General features: G+C 57.9%; 2 non-coding genes and 1 pseudogene across 2 annotated transcripts in view; all 3 read left to right on the top strand.

The window, feature by feature from the left end:
• The window catches only part of LOC138943880 (small subunit ribosomal RNA), a 1,921-nt gene extending 1,846 nt beyond the window's left edge, over positions 1 to 75 (top strand). The window contains exon 1 of the ribosomal RNA XR_011448566.1: positions 1 to 75. This exon is cut by the window's left edge and continues 1,846 nt beyond it. This is a non-coding gene — a ribosomal RNA (small subunit ribosomal RNA).
• Positions 76 to 921: 846 nt separating this feature from the next.
• LOC138943877 (5.8S ribosomal RNA) lies at positions 922 to 1,076 on the top strand. Its single transcript, XR_011448563.1, has one exon. It is a non-coding gene; the product is annotated as a 5.8S ribosomal RNA (ribosomal RNA).
• A 932-nt stretch (positions 1,077 to 2,008) lies between these two features.
• On the top strand, positions 2,009 to 5,000 carry LOC138943894 (large subunit ribosomal RNA; annotated as a pseudogene; the record flags this gene model as incomplete).

Here is a 5,000-nt window from a genome sequence, read left to right as displayed (position 1 = left end):
GACCAAACTTGATCATTTAGAGGAAGTAAAAGTCGTAACAAGGTTTCCGTAGGTGAACCTGCGGAAGGATCATTAACGTTCCGGAGGTCCTGCTCTGCGTCTCGAGTCTTTTGGACGCGCGCTCGCAGCAGTCGGCGACTGAATGGACAAAGAAAACAGATACGAAAGTAAAATGGAATTGACGGATTATATCCCGCATGTACTAATACGACGACGCGCGTCGAACGCCGCGCGCCTCTGCGACGACCCGAGAGAGAAAGGGAAGCCAGCAGCAGAGCGCCGTCGGCCTTTTTCGGTGCGGTCGGCGTCGTGCGAGCGGGATGGAGGAGGAGAGGATTATCCGAGACTCTCTCCTTAAGCTTCGTAGCCGCAACCGGCGTCGCGTCGCGTCGCGCGCGACCCGTTGAGGCTCGTTGCGCAAATTGCGAAATTACATGAATGCGATTCGGAGCAGAAGACGCTTTCCCGATCGCGCTCTTGCCAAGCGCAGAGTTACGATCCGGCGTTAGCGCGTACCGGTGGTAACCTACGCCCGTCCGTGCGTCCGCAACGCTCGTGAACGCGCCCCTCCCCGCACCGGGGCAGCGGTCAGCGTGTTTGTACGCGAGCGCGCGGCTATCGGACGAACGGGCGAGAGGACGGATCACACCCGATCAAGTCCGACGGTTTCTTCAAAGAACATTCCGCCCCGGCTCTTCCAAATATATATATTATTATATTATATGTACGGGGAAGAGACGCTCCGATCGCGAAACAACTTTTGTGCCGTAGCCTCCCCAGCGGTGGCGGCGGTCCGCGCGCGTGCTCGGACGCGCGCGGCCAGGCTGATCGAAGGGCCAACGATTTTATCTCTCTCTCTTCGGAGAGGAGACTAAGATGGATGAACGAAGCGTTCGTTGAACGCAAGAATTGCAAAACGATTACCCTGAACGGTGGATCACTTGGCTCGTGGGTCGATGAAGAACGCAGCTAATTGCGCGTCAACTTGTGAACTGCAGGACACATGAACATCGACATTTCGAACGCACATTGCGGTCCACGGATACAATTCCCGGACCACGCCTGGCTGAGGGTCGTTTTAGTACCTCGAAACTGCTTGCGCCTTTGCGCGCCGGGCCACCGTGCCCGTTCGCGCAAACGGTGTACGAGCGATAGTTGGACGTTCGCCCGAGACGAGCCGTCCCGAGAGGCGGCCCCTTGGCGTCGTCTGAAATAACACCGAGGAAAAGGAAGAGTGAGAGCAGCGTACGCACACACGCAGTAAGTAAAGATAGGGAGCCTGCGCGCGCGCGCCCGGAAACTGTCGAAGGAGAGAGGGAGTAGAAGACACGCGCACACACGTTGCGTTATCCCTCTCGCGGTCTCCCGGTGCGCCAGCGCGCGCTCGCGCCTCTTACGCGCGAGTCTTGGTGCGCGCCACCTTCCGCGCAAACGGTAGGAGAGAACCGCGGCGCGTCGTCGCCCGGCGGTACGCGGAGAGAAAAGAGCGAGAGAGCCCTCCTTAACGCGGGTGAATCGCGAGCCGACCGCTTGTCCGAGTCCACGAAATTCTCGAAAACGAATATAGGGGACCGGCACGCGTCGTCGTGTACTCGTCGAATCCGATTCGCCCCGTCGTATCCCATATCCGTGCATAACACACGATATGCGGAGAGAAAATTTGAAGGATGTGGGTGATAGAGATGTACGTGTACGCGCACACTCGCTCGCAATGTATCTCGCGTCCCCGGCGATCGAAGATGACGCGATCCGCGCCGATCTTATTCGTTGTTTGCAAGCAGACAACTCGAACGAGATTCGATCGGCTTACATTTCCTCCTATTAGCGGCTGCGAGCCGCGCGTGGAAGAATCGTTGTCACAAACAACACGTCTCCTCGCCACTCCTCCGAGTACAATGCGAAGCCGCTGTGCCGGCGCTGCCGCTCTCCCGACGCTCGCTCTCTAAGTGAGAAAAGAGCCGGCGGAGGAGGCGGCGCGGCCACGGTTATCGAAAACTAAACTCTTTGACGACCTCAGAGCAGGCGAGATTACCCGCTGAATTTAAGCATATTATTAAGCGGAGGAAAAGAAACTAACTAGGATTTCCTTAGTAGCGGCGAGCGAACAGGAAAGAGCCCAGCACCGAATCCCGCGGTTCCGCCGCAGGGAAATGTGGTGTTTGGGAGGATCCGCTTATCCCGAGGTGTCGCGTCGCGTCCAAGTCCATCTTGAATGGGGCCACTTACCCGTAGAGGGTGCCAGGCCCGTAGCGACCGGTGCAGTACTCTGCGTTGATACCACTGCTTGTCGGGTTGCTTGAGAGTGCAGCTCTAAGTGGGTGGTAAACTCCATCTAAGGCTAAATACGACCACGAGACCGATAGCGAACAAGTACCGTGAGGGAAAGTTGAAAAGAACTTTGAAGAGAGAGTTCAAGAGTACGTGAAACCGTTCAGGGGTAAACCTAAGAAACCCAAAAGATCGAACGGGGAGATTCATCGTCAGCGGCGCTGGCTTCGCGTCGGTGGGCGATGTCCCGCGGAGTCCTCGCGGCTCTCGCGCGGGCACGCTACCGTGCGTCGATGTCCGGCGCTCGTCGTCGTGCACTTCTCCCCAAGTAGAACGTCGCGACCCGCTGGGTGTCGGTCTACGGTCCGGGTGCGGTGACTGTCGCGTCGCCGGTAAAACGGCACGCGACAAACCCCCGGTCGCCCGGCCGGCTGCTCGGCGGTACGCGCAAGGTATCAGGCCGCACTATTTACGGTGCGTCGAGGCCGTCGCAAGCGCGCGCCACGGTACTCGGAGGTTACGGACTTTGCGCCGTCCCCGGTCCTGGCCCGCTGTTGGTTGAAGTACGGTTCACCTTCGACAGGCCTGTCGAACGTCCCTCTTATTCCCTTGTGGGAATCGAGGGGGATCTATACCGGTCGGCGACGCTACTGCTTTGGGTACTCTTAGGACCCGTCTTGAAACACGGACCAAGGAGTCTAACATGTACGCGAGTCATTGGGACTTGTCGCGAGACCTAAAGGCGTAATGAAAGTGAAGATCGACCCTGGCCGTCGATCGAGGGAGGATGGGCCGCGTCGCGATGCGGCCTCGCACTCCCTGGGCGTCTCGTTCTCATCGCGAGAAGAGGCGCACCCAGAGCGTACACGTTGGGACCCGAAAGATGGTGAACTATGCCTGGTCAGGACGAAGTCAGGGGAAACCCTGATGGAGGTCCGTAGCGATTCTGACGTGCAAATCGATCGTCGGAACTGGGTATAGGGGCGAAAGACTAATCGAACCATCTAGTAGCTGGTTCCCTCCGAAGTTTCCCTCAGGATAGCTGGCACTCGACCGTTCCCCACGGAACGCGAACGAGTCTCATCTGGTAAAGCGAATGATTAGAGGCCTTGGGGCCGAAACGACCTCAACCTATTCTCAAACTTTAAATGGGTGAGATCTCTGGCTTTCTTGAATTATGAAGCCACGAGCATCTCGGATCAGAGTGCCAAGTGGGCCATTTTTGGTAAGCAGAACTGGCGCTGTGGGATGAACCAAACGCAGAGTTAAGGCGCCCAACTCGACGCTCATGGGACACCATGAAAGGCGTTGGTTGCTTAAGACAGCAGGACGGTGGCCATGGAAGTCGGAATCCGCTAAGGAGTGTGTAACAACTCACCTGCCGAAGCAACTAGCCCTGAAAATGGATGGCGCTGAAGCGTCGAGCCTATACTCTGCCGTCAGCGGCAAGTGGGGCGGCAACGGGAGCGCCGGGCGCGTCGTGTCTTGTTGGTACGGTGTCGCAAGGTCTCTCGCGTCGTCACGAAGCCCTGACGAGTAGGAGGGTCGCGACGGTGAGCGCAGAAGGGTCTGGGCGCGAGCCTGCCTGGAGCCGCCGTCGGTGCAGATCTTGGTGGTAGTAGCAAATACTCCAGCGAGGCCCTGGAGGACTGACGTGGAGAAGGGTTTCGTGTGAACAGCCGTTGCACACGAGTCAGTCGATCCTAAGCCCTAGGAGAAATCCTATGTCAATGACGGCGTACAATATACTCGAGTGTCGAAGAAACACAGCAACAAAACAGCAGAACCGAGCGAGTCGCGCACGAACGTCGCTTTACGCGCGCGTTCCGTTGCCGCTGGCGAGCGACGTTTTGATGATGATGATGATGATGTATATAAAGACACACGCCCGTCGGGCGAAAGGGAATCCGGTTCCTATTCCGGAACCCGGCAGCGGAACCGCATACAATTCGGGCCCTCGTAAGAGTGTTCGTCGGGGTAACCCAAAATGACCTGGAGACGCCGTCGGGAGATCCGGGAAGAGTTTTCTTTTCTGTATAAGCGTTCGAGTTCCCTGGAAACCTCTAGCAGGGAGATAGGGTTTGGAACGCGAAGAGCACCGCAGTTGCGGCGGTGTCCGGATCTTCCCCTCGGACCTTGAAAATCCAGGAGAGGGCCACGTGGAGGTGTCGCGCCGGTTCGTACCCATATCCGCAGCAGGTCTCCAAGGTAAAGAGCCTCTAGTCGATAGAATAATGTAGGTAAGGGAAGTCGGCAAATTGGATCCGTAACTTCGGAATAAGGATTGGCTCTGAGGAGCGGGGCGTGTCGGGCTTGGTCGGGAAGCGGGTCTGGCTGACGTGCCGGGCCTGGGCGAGGTGAACGGTCGGCGTTCTCGCGCCGGTCCCGGGATCCGAGCTCGGTCCCGTGCCTTGGCCTCCCGCGGATCTTCCTTGCTGCGAGGCTTCCGTGGCGGCGCGAGCCGTCGTGGTCGTCCTCTTCGGCCGCCATTCAACGCTCAGCTCAGAACTGGCACGGACTAGGGGAATCCGACTGTCTAATTAAAACAAAGCATTGCGAGGGCCCTCGCGGGTGTTGACGCAATGTGATTTCTGCCCAGTGCTCTGAATGTCAACGTGAAGAAATTCAAGCAAGCGCGGGTAAACGGCGGGAGTAACTATGACTCTCTTATGGGCTCCGCCCGGGCGACCGGCGGAGACCATGTGCCAAGTACTCTGCGTTGATACCACTGC

This window comes from Polyergus mexicanus, unplaced genomic scaffold (assembly GCF_030449975.1).
Source record: "Polyergus mexicanus isolate NDT 795.1 unplaced genomic scaffold, iyPolMexi1.0 SCAF_52, whole genome shotgun sequence".
Lineage (NCBI taxonomy): Eukaryota > Metazoa > Arthropoda > Insecta > Hymenoptera > Formicidae > Polyergus > Polyergus mexicanus.
Note: the sequence above shows the minus strand (reverse complement) of the source record. Positions and strands in the feature narration are given on the sequence as shown.